Here is a 15,113-nt window from a genome sequence, read left to right as displayed (position 1 = left end):
TTACGCGCAATTATAACCACAAATATCATAATTACTATAGACACAATACATGGGTATGTAAGTACTACTTCAGTGGAGCACAAGAACAACCACAAACAGGTTACCTATAGTTATAACAGTGTAGGCTAACATCTAGCCAGACTTAAGGAACTTGTCGTGCGCTTTCGAGATTTTAACAATTCACTCTGTTTATAGAATCTGGACACCACCAATGCATTTTCGACCAAAGAAATACGACTCGAAGGTTAAGCAGCCCCAAGGGGTCAGGGAAGAGACGAATCTATGTATATTTTCTAGTGGGGAAAATCTGCAGTGCCAGCCACAGAGGAGCTGTGCTTATGCGATAAAAATAGCATCGAGCGATGCGACGGGCACTGCCCTTTTTCTCTGAGCTGACTTTTCGAGGTAACCGTTTCTCGTTGTACAGACAGCTCGATTCCTAAATGAAATACCGTGATCATGTCTCGCGTGACATCCACTGGATGCCGGGAGAACGCAAAAGTCGAGGAGAGTCCGTGACCAAATCCAGATGAGACTGAGGTTAGATAAAGGGATGATGGAAAGCGTGGTATTCATAGAATGGTTAAACTCACCGTGTAGCTGTGCTCTGAACTGACAGCTCACGGCGAGTCGATTCCGTGGGCGAACGAGTCTGGCGCGTGGGCACGAGCTGCTAGCAGAAAAGGCAGCTCACGTTGAGATCTTCCATGCACTATTATTGTCACCTGCTAGAACAGAGCCTTTGTCTGACACAATACGTGCAAAGGGGAGCTAAGCACAAACAGGAGATGCTTTCAAGGGTGCCAGTAGCCAAGCCTAACATTTCTGACACAAAGACTTCGATATAATGTAGCAACACACCACATTTTATACCCCAACTTCCCACATCTCACCTACAATTGTTTTATGGTTTCAGGCAAATGTCATTAGAACTAAACAGAGAGCGGCTTTTGTATGGAGCTATAGGCTGGAAAGTGGGAGAACCTAAACGTGACGTCAATGCCCAGTAACTGACGCAGCCCTGAAACGAAAATAAAATCTATTTTTCTAGTCAGCAAGCTTTAATTGTTGCAGTTTTAAGGTGCACAGTGGGATAAATAAAAAGGACAAACAGTACAACTGTAACATTTGAATAGATCGTGTAAGCATTGAGTGTTCTGTGTATCTTAAGATACAAACAACATATCAGCCCAGGGTTTTCCGGCGAAAGTTCTGCGAGGACAAGAGGACTGTACAAAAAAGGATTAGCCATATGCGGTTGAAGACATGCAAAACGAACCTGAAATAACTTAAATACCAACAGTGTGCGCTCAGGTAGACATGTAGGTAGTGTTTTGTGTTAAAACAAGGGGGTGGTAATCGGAGGCTGATTGTTAAAAAAAACACTGCAATGATGCAATGGAGGGGAATCGGAGCTCTTGTGCAGAGTTGGAGAGGCAAAATTAATGTACATTACATTCACTCCACGTAACGTTCCTGAGCGATGCCTTTGTGAGTGTTTTTTTCCTTCTCGTGAACTAAAAATAGCATCCGGGTTTGATCGCGCTCCAGAAATAGACAGAGGGTATCACTTGTATAAAAAGGAACGTGATTCTCAGGAAAACTTGGACTCGCTGCCGAGGTTAGAAATGACTGAATGACTGTTTGTTGATGCAATGTGTTGTTTAAAGTGGGGTGTTGTATTAAGCAATTTATGCATTTCTTGCCTGCCTTTTTTCATGTACATTTCTATTTCCCTTGTTTTAGGATGGGTTCCCTTTCTTGGTAAGTACCATTTTCACGTGTAACGTTCACGTACCTTCCTCTATTCATTTTTTGCATGCGCGGGAGCACGTATTTTATATTATGCTGTTTTTGGCTTTGCATAGGTATAAGTATAGGGCATGCATGTGTGTGCACGGACCCCTGCGATTTCAACGAGAATAGCCAGTTTCTGCAGTAGAGGAATCACCCTAATGGTAAATATGTGAATGAGAAGCAACTGCAAACTCCTTTGTCTGACGGCGCTGTTGAGTCTCTTTCCACATTTCTCTCTCTGCAAGTATGTTAAGGAAGGGACTGGAATCCTCCTTTGATGAAGTAACCAATTACATGCTCTCATATTTTAAGACAAGGACTATAATACATCGTTGATGGAAAAACAACAACGGAAATATACTGGCGGACTCTGAACTGCAAAAAACGCTGACCGAATAGGGAGGGGGTTGTAAGGAGCTGTCCAAGCGGTGGTGGTGCTGAAAATATGTTTTGAGGCACAGGGAAATAGGAGGGGATGGGTTATCGTGTAGTGTCCTGCAACAAAATCACGATTATCAGGAGAGCAACAAATAGATAAATTATAGAATAGATTGATAGAAATGAACAATGTCTGCTTGTCTGATGGAAACTAGAGGAGCTATGGACGACAGCGAGTGTTTGAAACTCGCAATTAAGTGACATACGTCGGAAAAGCTCAAGTTGGCTGCTAGTGCATACAGCAGTTTGCTGATCTTCCCGCCTGCGATGTTTGAACTGTATTATCAGATGATGTGCAGGAAAACAGAGAAGCTATAGGCGGGCTGACTTCCATTACTCTTCCGCCCACGTCATGTATGTCTTTAGTGCACCATACTTAGACGAAATCATCTTCTACTGGGTGCTCGTCTAATAGTTTCCACGCACGCCACTCGTGAAGCCTTGAAAGATAAATGTGTTTGTCTATCGTGGATTCTTCCCTGCAAAAAACCGATAGAGTCTAAAAGCTTTAAATGTAAAGCGGTATCGTAGGCATCGCCACGCAAATAGTAAAATAGATTAACTCTATTCTTAAAACGATCAGAATGTGATCATTATGTTCTCCAAAAGAAACAGCAGTACCCATTCATTTTAACTTTGCGTAGCACTAATAAGGCGTAAAGATCTCTAATCTCAGCCGTACAGTTCGTCAATGATTTTATCCTCACTCACTAGCTAGACAGTCAACGACTGAGCATCGCTAACAGCTCTGTGCATTAATAACTCCCCAGTACCTTCTAAAGTCAGTCCTCTTCTGAATAATTCCCATGATATCCAGACAGAATGAGCTTTTAGGGAAAAAGTTTGTCTGTCTCTGATCCAAATAGATCATAAATACATGGTTTGCTTTGTGATGTATGGCCATGTCCTGTGAGAAGAAACTACAGAGATCAACTTCTTAAATCCACTCGTTTTTGTCTAATGATCATAACCTAGACAGAGGTGATATCGTCTTAAATAATTCAATGCTGGCGGTGTCATTTTAGTGGAAACAACACGGCTTCTGGAGTCGTGACTGCTAAAGTGAGTAATATGCGCGCGTTGGCTGCGTCAGGAGAGGCAGTCACTGTGCAGTGCAGACGGAGGGGGGGAATCGTGACTGACTGGAGACGTCCGCAAATGAAAAGACTAAATAAAACTCTCATCAGGATATCATACGGGGCCGAATTTTTCACATGTTCATGCCTGGCCTGAATTCCTCTCCATGTCCACTCCACTGCCCCTGCACCAACAAAGAGAGGAGGGGATTTCTCATTTTTCATGGGGCGGTTGAGGGGAGTCTTAGTTCGGGATGAAATCAGACACAGAAGGAGGGAGGGGGTTGATCCAGATATAGATCGTGACCCTCCCACTTGGTACAGTTACTTGTACACCATGTCAAGAATGGAATGCCTGGGCATGTTATGGGGCGTTTTGATAGATCGACTGGTCAATTCAAAGTTGGAACAGTGAGAAAAGGACGCCAAAAGTAAGTACGATTATATTTTATCCTGTCCCTATCCAACCTGTTTTTTTTAAGTAAATAAAAGAATTGATATTCAACATAAGTCTTGTCGTACAGTATTCATTAGTAGCAAATGCTGCAAGTGTTCAGTGTCACTGTTATATGTACTGATATGTTGTCACGCATGTTGGCATATTTAATGCTCTCACTATTGTTATTATTATTGCTGGTATTAATCATCTGTTTAATACCATCTTAGTTCATTACGTTAGACTGTTGTATGCATAAAACTTTAAAGGGCTGTGAGGGGAGTTTAGAGACCCCCTTGTCCTCACTTAGTGGTATCCTCCAGTGAACTCTCAGTGTACATGCAATGAAATCGCTTCAGAGGCTTGTCATGTTGTTGTTGTCGTGCAGGGGCGGTGTGGTGCCTTCCACACTTGAATTACATGCATTAGACGCTGCAACGTTCTGCTATTTTTCGTTCGTAAAGGCTTCGACGTCATGTGGGATAATCCGTAAAAATACTGTTCATCGTGACTATAGCTTGCTCTCAAAAGCATTTGAAATCGCAACTGCTTCTCGGTCGCTATTGTGAATGTGGTTTGTTCAACGATGTATCGGTGGCGAATCCCGAAACAGATATAAACAAGGAATGATGTAATTCCTGTAGTATAGACATGAACATAGCCTACACATGAACAGCTGCTTTGTATACAGCGCTAGACTAATGTATTTATCTAGAGTCTTGCGCCAACTAGGATACAATTTGCCCCCCCCCCCCTCCCCTTTTTTTTCAAAAAGGGGGGTCCCTATCTGACCGATTGGTGGATGACGATTTTTTGTTTGCTCCAATAAGATCCCTCGCTGCTCTCTATTTATTGCGAACAGATTACAGACTGCTCTCTCCTTACCCAGAGCACTCCAGCGGCTATAGCGGCTCAGTTCAGTAGCCTACTGGATGACAGCAAGAACGAAGGAAATAAAACCTAACAAAATACACTGGTGCTCACAGAGACTGAGAACTTAATGATACAATTAACTAATAAGGCGTATGACAGGCGTCCTTCAAAATCAAGCGAGCTGAAACAATACCCTATTAGACTGGATCGTGGGCAGATAGAGGAAAAATATAAAGTGTAACAGGAGAATTTTCAGCACCACGGACAGCGCTAGATGGCAGTTCGCTGGCAGTGGGATATTTGCCTCAGTGGAAGTCCTCTGTTCGCTTAAACTGAAAATGAGTTGGAGACGCACTTGGGTGCACAAAACGTTGATGTGCCATGGTGTTTCGATGGATGCAGGGAATATGTTGTGAAGACAAGTCAGATCTCTGGATGTCACACTTTAATATTCTGGACTCCGCCGGACAAGACTGCCGTTTGTCCTTCGCGAATCTTTTTGCGGTCTGGGCTTGCTGTTCATAACTAGTAAGCTGGGAAGCCCTTACCCCAAAAAGCATTTGCGGGGGGCGCATTCACCGAATGTGATTCGCAAGACTGAGGACCGCTTATATGTCTCCTGGATGAGGATGATGATGATGATGATTATCATTATAATTAATTATTATTATTAGTGTTGTTGTTATTGTTGTTTAAAATAATTTGTTAACGACCACATTTACTGTTTTATTTGTAATATTGTTAACTAAAAATCAAGTTTGAACTTCAAATCTTGTTGCATTCCCGACTTCCTAGGTGTTTCCTAATGAAAAGGGCTATGCCTCAGTTTTCAGCATATATTAGACACATTAAAAATCATTGCAGTCAATCCTGCAAAAATAGCCATTCCACCTCTTGCAAGAGTAAAATCACCTGAATGAAGGGACACGGTGTAAACACAAGGGGATCCTGGGATGGGCAAGTTCCACGTGGAGAAGCAAAATAGGGTGGGGTAGAAAGGGAGGGGGAGTGGGAAAGGGGTTGGGGCGGTCACCTCACCTGTGTATCCCTTGTTCTTTTTCTTGTACTTGAAATATTATCCATCTCTTAATCCTTCGATGTATCCTCCCCTCCATGCGCGCGCACGCACACACACACACACACACACACACACAAAGGTATCAGTGTAAAGATATAGACAGATACACACCAATGTAAAACATCATCTTAGAAATACACGACCACATGGCTAACAGTGCATACCTAGTGCCTATCTGATTGGTTTATACTCGTAGTACGAAAATTGACAGGTGAGGAAAGAAGAAGTGGCGACGTAACTTTCCGATTCCTGCCTCTCGGACTGAATGTGCATCGCCTGTGTGTGTGTGAGTGTGCGCGTGTGTGAAAGAGAAGAGAAGGAAAGAGCGAGCAGCGGCGTACGATCGCCCTTTACGAGTAGCTGAGCGCTGCGATGCTTTTACCCAGCCTCCGCTCGCTCATTCCATACACACACTGACACACGTGTCTTGTGGAAAAAAGGAAGGATTTTTAATTGATGTCCCATGCCCCTTTACATCGCTCGTACATTATGATCTTTTAAGAAAAACACTCAGAGAAGAGGTCTGCAATTAATACACTGATAATTAGTGGAGCAGGGTCAAAGAATGGCAGTAGGAAATAAACTATTTGATACAAGGCATGGAATTTCCAAAAACAGGTTCTAGTTCATTTATAACTTCGAAAGCCCCTGACGTGTGGTGTAAAGCTACGTGACGTTAGAAGTATGTGTCACAAGTTCCTCACATACTGTCCCTTGTATGGATCAGGGAAAAGCTGTGAATCAAAGTTGGAGGTGCATGTAAACTGCCCTATTCCTATGTTTCATGTTAACTTTTGCGCTTTTCTGTTTGTAGTTCGAGTTCTGAGCATGATAATACCATTCTGACAGCAATCGCTGTAACACAATGTATGAAAAATTACAAATAAGCTGCAAAAAGCTATTCATTGATTAAACACTCCCCTTCCTGGCCCCTTTGTAAAAGCAATCGACATACTAAGTCCAACTATTTGCGTGTAACCGTAAAAAGAATGAACAGACAGTTAAGCAGCTGCCATTAAAACACTTGATGAAGCACATGCTTGTCATTTAAATGTACAACACTTCAAAGAAACCCGAGATGAAGAATCAATGTAAAGTATGACAAAAAACACAACATCATCGTTATATTTCAAGCCGTTTCTTTTTAGTCGCAAATCCGTGCAGATCTCAGCCCGTTCGCTCATGAGACCTGCTGACGGGCCGATGTAGCTGTAATCAAAGTAATGATTGACAGTAAACTATATGTTTTCAGTTACCACGCCTTTACATACGAAATGGCCAAAAAGCTTACGGCAAGGGCAGAGGTTAGTCGTCGATCTCTGATTTGGCCGACAGTGCTCCAGACTGCCATATAGACTCTTCTTGAGCTCATCACATATAATATCGACTAAAGAGCCTTGACCAGTCATTTTGCAAATATATCTACATAGAACGGGTTTCCTGTTGATCTATGCCCCCATATAAGGCCTGCTTGGCAATCATGTGAAATGTGCTGAAACGAAGGTAGTTGTAGGCTTTCAATAAACAGATTACTGTGGAAGGGGGGCCTACAAACTTGTGAACTATGTCCCGTGAATTGCTTTTATGCCTAAGAAACGTTCCAACTTTTGTACTTTACAATGGGTCGCTTGGTTGTCTGTTTAACTATCAGTAAAACTGATTAGTAAAGCTAGGCCTGCGTTACTTGCGTTAGGGCGTGGTATCTCAGTACAGCCCTGACTATTTTAACACTTTTCATAAACTCAGCAACTGTTGTTGCCGTCTCAGCGATAACTTGTTTGATGTGTGTGTCACTACCTTGCATGACTGTCTTTGAGGTCAGATTAGCACTACATGGAATGTGTTTATATGAATTTGGGATAATATATAAGTCCTTGCACGCACACACACACACACAATAATATATAATTCCTTGCACTGAATGCTTCCCAATGTTATGTGCCCTTGTAGGTCTGAGAACAGCGTATCTATCTGGAGAAGGACTAGGAGCTGTCCGTAAAAACGGGTGTGCAACGGTTTCGCATGTTCAGAAAGGTAAGATATGTCCAGGGTCACCCTATTAACATTATACACGCTTTCCACCGAGATGCACTTACATTCTAAACTCTAGAGAAAGAAGAAAACTGTTCGCCTCACCTCTCCCTCCGTCTGTATGGAACCCTGCTCCCCTTCTTCATTGGCTGTGGGAAGGATACGTTTAGAAGAAGACATTTATCTTTTTGTAAGTAAATTATGAACACGGACATTTTTCCCCTCCTGGACAGGTGTTATATGCTTGCACATATGCATTATGATTGAGCTTGACTTGTCATATTGAAGATGTTCTTCTTTTTTTCTTCGGACAGTGTGTTCGACCTTTCATTTTCTGCGAGGTAGCCTACAATTTACAGAAAGATGGCTTGATTTGTGAATGTAGTTCTGTATTTGAATAGTTACATTTCTACATGTCTGCAGTGTGAGCAAATGTTTAGAGTAAAGGCTTTTGCCATTTAGATGCCAGTTCAACTGAGCTTGCTTTAAAGTTTTTTCAAGAAAATAATATATTCGGATGTAACCCCTTTGTAATGACCAACATTTTGATTACATACATTGTCTCTGTAACAGATCACAATTACATTTATTTTGTAACTCAATAACATAACTCCATTACATGTAACTGGTTACTCCACAACCCTGTCAAGCTGTTTTTCTGTCATGGTTTACCCTTTTAAGGGGATGTCACAACCACAGTCACTCTCCATCACAGAGACTTGATAAAGTTGATAAATCTGAAAATAGCCTTACAGGAATTGTGCCTATGTCTTTGTCATACTACTTGTGAGATACTGCTGATATTGTTGAAAAGCATAAACCTTCCACTGAAAATATTTTGCATTATATGGGTCTAGTCACCCTTATACTTAATGACTAGAACAAGGCTGTAGAACTTTTTTCTTATTAAAAAAAAATGCAAATGCAAATGCAAATATGGATTGCCGTGACAACAGACACAAATAATTTGTATTGTGTCACTGTAGCCTTTACGTGAAGTTTAGAACATGCCCAGATGCTTCAGCCCTAAATGTTTTTGATCAGGTACTTGTTTTTGATCTTGTACTTGTTTAAAATAATTCCCTTCTTTTATTAGTTCATTCGTTAATTTCTTCATCCATTTATTTATTTGACATACATCATTCAGATGATTAGAAATCCTGCTTTACACGCAAACATGCCTTGCAACCTTAGCCTACTTACTTACATTGTGTGTTGTGCAATGATTGAAGCACAAACACACACACAAATACACACAAAAATGTAAAGTTAATCATGCACACACACACAAACTCTGTCATGATCATACACAAACTTTCAAAATAGTTAAGTGTGAACACACACATGACACACACCTAGACTGGTATACCACGTACACACTATATGCAGCCAGTCATACTGCATCACAAATCAACATAATACACATGCAGAGACAATACAAATATGTATACATGTACACATACACCCTTACACACTCACACACACACACACACACACACCCTTACAAACACACACACACACATACACCCTTACACACTCACACACACACACTCACACACATACACCCTTACAAGCACACACACACACATACACCCTTACACACACACACATACATCCTTAGACACACACACACACATACACCCTTACACACACACACACACACACACACACACACACACACACACACACACACACACACACACACACACACACATACACCCTTACAGACACACACACACACACACGCGCACACACACACACACACACACACACACACACACACACACACACACACACACACACACACACACACACACACACACACACACACACACACACACACACACCATACATGCTCTAAGTCGGTATGCATGTGAGAAGACATACATATATATATCAATTCCCATACACACATACTGACTCCATGTACACACAAACACACACACACACATGCGTGCACACACACACTAACAGAGAGAACAACAAGCACATCCATGAAACACAGTTAATCATGCACACACACACAATCATACTCTGTCACGATCATACACAAACTTTCAAAATAGTTAGGTGTGAACACACACATACAGTATATACCTAGACACAGGTATACCACGTACACACTATATGCAGTCAGTCATACTGCATCACAAATCAACATGATACACATGCAGAGACAATACAAATATGTACACATGTAGACATACACCCTTACACACACACACACACACACACACACACACACACACACACACACACCCTTACACACACACACTCACACACATACTCCCTTACACACATACTGACTCCATGTACACACAAACACACACACACACACACACACACACACACACACACACACATGCACGCACACACACAAACAGAAAGAAAAGCAAGCACATCCATGAAACACAACACACACATCTATACATTCCCACAGACACAGATTCAGGATCCACATTTAGGAAGATGCAATCACAGAAAACATTGATGCATGATAACATGCACACATGCGCATACGCCCACACACACACACACACACACGCTCACCCACACACATGAGCATACACCCACACACACACCTATTCTGTTGAGGCATATGTTGTGATATTTTATTTTGCTCATTTTCAAAGACATGGAGGATGACATGATTCTGAGAAATAGAAGCAAAACAGCAGAAGTATTTAGAGTAAACGTTTTTCGTGCATTTTTTGTATTACCAGGCTTTCTCATTCTACATATTGCTTCCCATTTGAAATGTAATTAGAAGTCACAATTTGCTCTCCTCTAGACAACTCATTGACTGACCCTCAAACTGAATGAGATTACAGTAAGAATCAAAATAATATGCTCACTCCAGCTCAATCATACAGACACATGCATAAAGGTTTCAGTATCACTGAAAAACGTTTAAACTATTAGCGTTTCAAACAAAGACTGTTTCCTGTTGATACACATAATAGTCAACCTGATTGAACCCATAGATGCATTGTAATACAATTCACTCACACACGCAGGAGAAACATCTTTCCTGATTTTATATTTGTGTGTTAGCACATTCCTCCTACCCTGTCGTGCTTGCATTACATCTCTGATTTTACGTACATACAGTATTTTAACCTGTAGCCTACAGTATAATAATATTGTTTTTTGCCTGAAAGGGGGGGATCCTTTCTCTTCATGAAGGTCTCCTTCTGTTCCAGCAGTGTGATGTGGTAGCTAGTTTTCCTCATGAATTAAAACATTTAGAGATATCTTTACAATGAAACTGTATTTATGTTAAATCCTCCTTTTTACTCCTGTTGCATGTTGCTTTAGTCCAGCAATGATTTCTAAATGTCTTTTACATCATCTCCCTTTATTTTCTCTCTCCTTCCCCGTCTGTTACAGGGAAACCGTGTCACTCTAAACACATTTGAGTCCTAACTGGTCCTGCATCATAGATGCATCACCACTGCTTCTCCTTCCCACATGGTTTGGTGTGGACAATTGTTTACTGAACATTCTACCTGCATCTTTGGTTGTAGTTACCCTTTTACATTTTTTTTCCATAATTGCATGTATGTATAATTGATCTGACACATCTCTTCAAACCGAGGTTCATGCTCTTGAAAACTGACTCAATTTGCTAAATTCTACCATAGGATTGGGATGTTTCCATCAAAACTACATACACTTACATTGACTTGTTATGTTCAGGTATAGTCACACGCTTGCACCAAAACTTGAGGGTGTTTATCAGAGAGTGGTATTATCCCTGATAAAATGAGTCTATGATTTTCCACTGTATAGATGAAACATCTTTGCAATATTATTCAGTAGTAATATTTCACACTGCGATTTGCTAGAATTTTTACCCAACTACACAATTACACAGTAGTTTTATGAACTACTAGACAGTCGTATAAATTAACTACTTGTGTGAAATCACTGTACTGTACATGTATGCAATGTTTTCTGTATGACACAATTTCATAGACTGAAGTGCAGATAAAAAACTTTTTAAAGCATTTTAAGCAGTCAGTGATGTACAGTATATTTCTAAATGAATATGTGAACAGAATATTTTTCATGTTCTAATTATGGTTCTGTCTTTGTGTTCCAATTTTGAGCGCAATAAGAAAAATATTTAGGTGTCATGTTTGTGTGTGTGTGTGTGTGTGTGTGTGTGTGTGTGTGTGTGTACATGCATGCTCTGAGAGTTTAGGTTCAGTGTCCATGGGTGGGTAGCAGTGTATCTCCACCCTGCCTCCCGTCCGTGTGTCCTTCCGCTGAGTTGTGATGAGTCAGCGGAGGTGTGAGGTGTGACTCAGCATCGGCGCTCCTCCCATACCCAGGTGAGGGTCCCTGTGACGTCAGGTGAACAGGTACAGTCACTTCTCCACACCTTAGGTTCACAGAGCGTGCCGGGTGGGGGTGCGTCAGCGTTAGTTCCTGGCTGCAAATAGCTTGAGATCACACTTCGGTGGGCACAGAGGACATATGTAGATGCACATGGAACATGTGTGGAGCATATGTTTATTCATGTGTGAGAGGTAGGCATTCCATGCCACATTTCATGGGAAATATCAACCAAAAGGAATATGGGTGGATGAGCATACACACACACACACACACACACACACACACACACACACACACACAAACACACACTCCCTGATATTTACAAATTGCAAGGTTTAAATAATTTGTCAATTTCGAACTATGGAACTAGGAGTAGATACAAGTCAGACATATTTTTAATGCATTGTATTTTTTTTTCTTGAGGAACAGTAATGACTTGAATTGTAGTTTATTTGAAACAGCAGGCAAAAGTAGTATTTCTACTGCTGTCTTTCTGCTACTGCTGCTGACCAGTTGCTGGTTTTGTTTTGCAATCATGGAACAAATTGTATGTCTCTATAAACATTACATTTGTTCCACCTTTACAAATATCCACTGCACATCACAGATACTCCCAACTTTTTTATTTAACTATACAGTGCTTTCTCTTGATGGTCATCTTGAGTAATACCGTTCCAAATTGTATCAAACTGCATGCAGTATAATATAATAATGTGCAGCAACCCTAAATATGAACTTCAGTGGTTGACTTCATTGAAATAGTGCTGTAAACCATTTCAATGACACAATACACAGCTATCTGAATTTATTTTAGTAGAATAATTTTTATTTTAGTAGAATTCACTGAACATATTTACTGTATGTTCAGTGAATTCTACTAAAATAAATGCTTTCCATCAGATAAAGGCCATTCAATAACCTACAAGGCCCAAATGGAAGAAGTATGGTGAGTAGTATACTTACATAGACTACGTCTAGGCAGCAATGGCTTTGAATTATTGACAGAATTCTTTATATATAGATTTTAATCTGGTATCACAGATTAAGTCAATTTCGGTTGAACGTTGTGCTTGACTTGATCTGTTCATTGATATGTTGGCTAATCCCTACCAGGTTAAGTATTTCATTATGGCTGAAATAATATTAATCAGGAAGGTTACAGTGCTTATTTTTTATTGTTTTCACAGTACTTTAAATACTTTGCATTTTAATCAAGGGAAACACGAGACGTATGAGCTGTTTCGAAGACAACACAGAAACTACTTCCAGATAAAATGTAGCTGAGGCGTACATTTTCTATTCACATTAATTTAATATTTTTGTTCAGATAGCTTGAAGGCACACTTTACAGGAGTGTCCTGAAACTTTTGATAAATAATTGTAATTTCAGTCTTGTGAAATTGATCGCTTATGATATGGTGATCAGTCTTAGTTAACTGCTTTTGAATTCAATCTAAAAAATTGTAAATAATCAGAATCTATATGGAAAGCCACAAACCGTTTTCCCAGTCCACAGATGTATCTTCAGTGATGATATGCAAATTTGGCCACTTCGACACAATATAAAGACTTCAGGACAATATTTAGGCAGATATGGAAATTAACATATAAGATCCATTTGTTTTTATGAGTGACCTTATGAAATCCAGGGTGTAATGGTGAAAAACATAGACATCTGTTTGAAAGTCTGAGCATAAAGAGAGAGAGAGAGAGAGAGAGAAAGAGATATAGAGAGATGGATAAACAGACAGACAGACACTCCCACATCAGTTGGCAGCAGACAGAGGGTTGAGAGTTGGGTGACGCATTGACTCTGTGTGCCCAAAACTCAGACTTAAAAAACAAAGGACCGTGTGTATTTATAGATGGTCACAGGTAAATTGAAGCTGTAAACAGTTTTAATGGACGGCCGGCAAAGGAGACGGGGGACTCTGAATCCACCAGACAAAAGTGCCAGCTTATTATCAAGGCCTACGTCAACCACTCTCATCCTAGGTTATTTAAGCTTCTACTGGGAATTGTATAACATTTTCAATTAATAGCTTAATTAACAGGAATATGCACCAAACTTCAGCTTGTTGTTTTATCACTTTCTGATCTTGCTTCTACTGTTTACTGGATAGAGTGGTTAAATCGGCTGGATGACAGACAGTGATTATGGTTACCAGTGCAAAATTTGAAATGTTAAGCTAAATTGAAGGTTTTTCAGCTTGATTACTTTAAGATGTGCATGCTGTATGTGTCTCTATGTGTGTGTGAGAATGTGCGTTCTCCTGTCTATGATATGTGTGCGTGTGTGTCCCATGCTAGGAACTTCTTAACTTTGGGTGTTGCTTTACCTGCGTCTCTTCTGTGTGTTGTCCTGCAAAATAAGTCTGTTGTCTCCCTTGGGATGTCTTTTTCTCTGTCTTCCTGTTAGATGTTTGTATTTTTGTGTTTCTAATGTTGCAGTTGTCATCTTGTCTTGAATTTGCGTGTTGTTCGCGAGTTATTTTTTACTGTATTTAATTTGATGTAAGGCAGTTTGGTATTTTTCCACGCTACAAGTTTAAGTTGTAACGCTAGCGGGTGTGGTTGGCTAATTAGCTGCTTTTTTGTGTGCTGTTCTGCGGAAGAGAGAGAGAGAGAGAAAGAAAGAGAGAGAGAGAGAGAGAGAGAGAAAGAGAAAGAAAGAGAGAAAGAGAGAGAGCAAACAATCCCGTTACACTGGTGGCCTGACCCATTGTTTGTTCAGGTACAGTCGAACGCCAGAGTTGCTGCCTCAACATGGTGTCATCACCTGTTGCTGCTGCTGTCTCCTGGAATGCCAGCTCCAGCCTATCTTTTGCATGGATTTTTTTTGCGTATATTTTTGCTGAAGGTGATGTATAGGACCATTTTGTATATACCTGTATATATTCCTAATTTCTTCTTTCTCTTATTTCTTGTATTTATGACTATTTAGTTACCACAGATGTTAAGGTACGGGGTAGTGTTGGGAGGTGTAGAGGACTTCTGACATTTAGCACTCAGGCCAGATTTAGCTAGCCGTGGCTTTGTA

General features: G+C 40.6%; 1 long non-coding RNA gene across 1 annotated transcript; it reads left to right on the top strand.

The window, feature by feature from the left end:
* The first annotated feature begins 1,637 nt into the window (after positions 1-1,637).
* LOC122132728 lies at positions 1,638-14,009 on the top strand. The gene is made up of 3 exons (XR_006152244.1): positions 1,638-3,742; positions 7,649-7,732; positions 11,937-14,009. It is a non-coding gene; the product is annotated as an uncharacterized LOC122132728 (long non-coding RNA).
* The last annotated feature ends 1,104 nt before the right edge of the window (positions 14,010-15,113 follow it).

This window comes from Clupea harengus, chromosome 3 (genome assembly GCF_900700415.2).
Source record: "Clupea harengus chromosome 3, Ch_v2.0.2, whole genome shotgun sequence".
Lineage (NCBI taxonomy): Eukaryota > Metazoa > Chordata > Actinopteri > Clupeiformes > Clupeidae > Clupea > Clupea harengus.
Note: the sequence above shows the minus strand (reverse complement) of the source record. Positions and strands in the feature narration are given on the sequence as shown.